We start from the raw sequence: 1,820 nt of genomic DNA on the forward strand, positions 1-1,820 counted from the left end.
TATTCCCAATTAGCCGTTTAAGTATGCTTAATGAAAGTACTAATTTTTTCATAGGCCGCCCATTCTTAGTATTTGACGTTCCTTATATTGCGGTATCAGGCTTCGCAGCAGGTTGCAAAACATTCATCACCCATGACTGTCCCCAATTGGGCTCAGAAGCTAAATGTCTATCATGACCTCTCTTTTTGAAAGTCCAAGAGCAAGCAAACTCTTCCTCCAGGAGAGGGAGCCAACAGATCACTAAAGACATCATCATTGCTCAAAGAAAACACCGAAAAACAATGGAAGCTTTAATTGGAGTGGAATCTGATAGACAGCACCTGATGCCAAGTCTGCATCTTCTAACACCTGCAGTCACTGCAGCAGCTGAATCCAATGTGTCCAAAAGGGATCTATTCTATTCAATTGCAAATGATCTAGATAAGACTGAGAATAAGATACTGCACGGGACATAGCAGAGTTGGTCAAGTTGAGTGGAGATGAGTTTGCTATTTGGCACAGCTTTTGCATCAATAAAGCAAGTAAAAGGTGTGAAAGATAAAAAAAAAGGGTGAAAGTGTGAAAAGTGAATTGGCCAAATTGAGGTGCATATAAAGTTTTTGCTTTCTTTCAATTCACTAATGGGGCTCATTTGAATCAGGTGAATTGAGTTCTGCTTTTGGAAACTGGGTTAAGAAGGGGTGCACCGGTCCTGGAGGTACTGCAATACCAGGTCAATGCGTGGAGTGGACAGAGCAAGATTTTATCCATCTCCTTGTTCTAAAAATCCATTTAATATATGGTCCCCAGAGAGGGGACGTATCAGATATTAAACTGATAAGAACAGATTTAATTTTTTTTTTTTTCTGTTTATCAGTAGGACTTCAAAATAACAAAGGTGATCGCCTCCCGTTGCCTGGGAACCGTCCAGGCACAAGAGGGCTATGTGTCACCAGAAGGCGCACACACTTCCTCAAGGCCGGCAGACGTGCAATCCCAGGCACCTTCCAGTACCGACCAAGGTAGCGTCCTCCGAAAATACACTTGATCTTAGCCAAAAGGCCGAGAAGCTATAACCCGAATTGGTTACGGCCTTGAGTGGCACCCTGGCCTATACCGGACACATCTTAGGGAGAGGGAGACAAACCCACGCCTACAGAAGACATTTTGTCACCCAAGCCAACCCTTGAAAAGGCTGTTTTGCAGAGCAAAAACAAGAAGAATGATGCTTTTTGCAGCCGCCGCCCACTGCAATTAATCTGAATAACTCCTCCTCCTCCAAGCACCTCCCCTCCCCCTTGCAGTCTTTCCAATTCATGATACAAAAAGACGGACGGACAGGACAGGACAGGACAGGCTGCCTGACTTTCCGTCACTGCCACCCTTTGCCATCCTTGCCCGTAGAAAGCCCTTTCATCATCCCCAAACCCTAATCTTTTCCCTTCCCTTCCCAGCTGCGTCTCACTCCCTTTCATTAGGAAGTGAGCGCAGCCTTTTCTCCGTTCTGCACATGCGCGACGTTAAACACAAATGCGCAGGCGTGCGTTCCATTAGCCTCACTGCATTCCACTCCCATACAGGAAGTGGGCGCAGCTATTACTACGGTCGCACATAAAAGAACCCACGGCCACCACTGCACACAGCTGACTCCACCACAGGACACCCACTTCTACACCAACGCAGGTAAGACAGGATCGGCACCTCTATGCTCCCGTTACAATCAGGCTCAGTCACCATGTGATAACGCTCTCAACTCTTTAGTTGCAGGCTCCCCTTGCTTCACCTCCACTGGCTGTGCTGCCATTTCCTCTCCCACCTGGAAGGTATACTTTATTCCACTA

The 1,820-nt window shown here is 46.6% G+C and overlaps 1 pseudogene; it reads right to left on the minus strand.

Annotated features, from left to right (window-relative positions):
* Nucleotides 1-675: 675 nt before the first annotated feature.
* On the minus strand, nt 676-882 carry LOC142260575 (U2 spliceosomal RNA; annotated as a pseudogene).
* Between the last annotated feature and the right edge of the window lie 938 nt (nt 883-1,820).

Source organism: Anomaloglossus baeobatrachus, unplaced genomic scaffold (genome assembly GCF_048569485.1).
Source record: "Anomaloglossus baeobatrachus isolate aAnoBae1 unplaced genomic scaffold, aAnoBae1.hap1 Scaffold_135, whole genome shotgun sequence".
NCBI lineage: Eukaryota > Metazoa > Chordata > Amphibia > Anura > Aromobatidae > Anomaloglossus > Anomaloglossus baeobatrachus.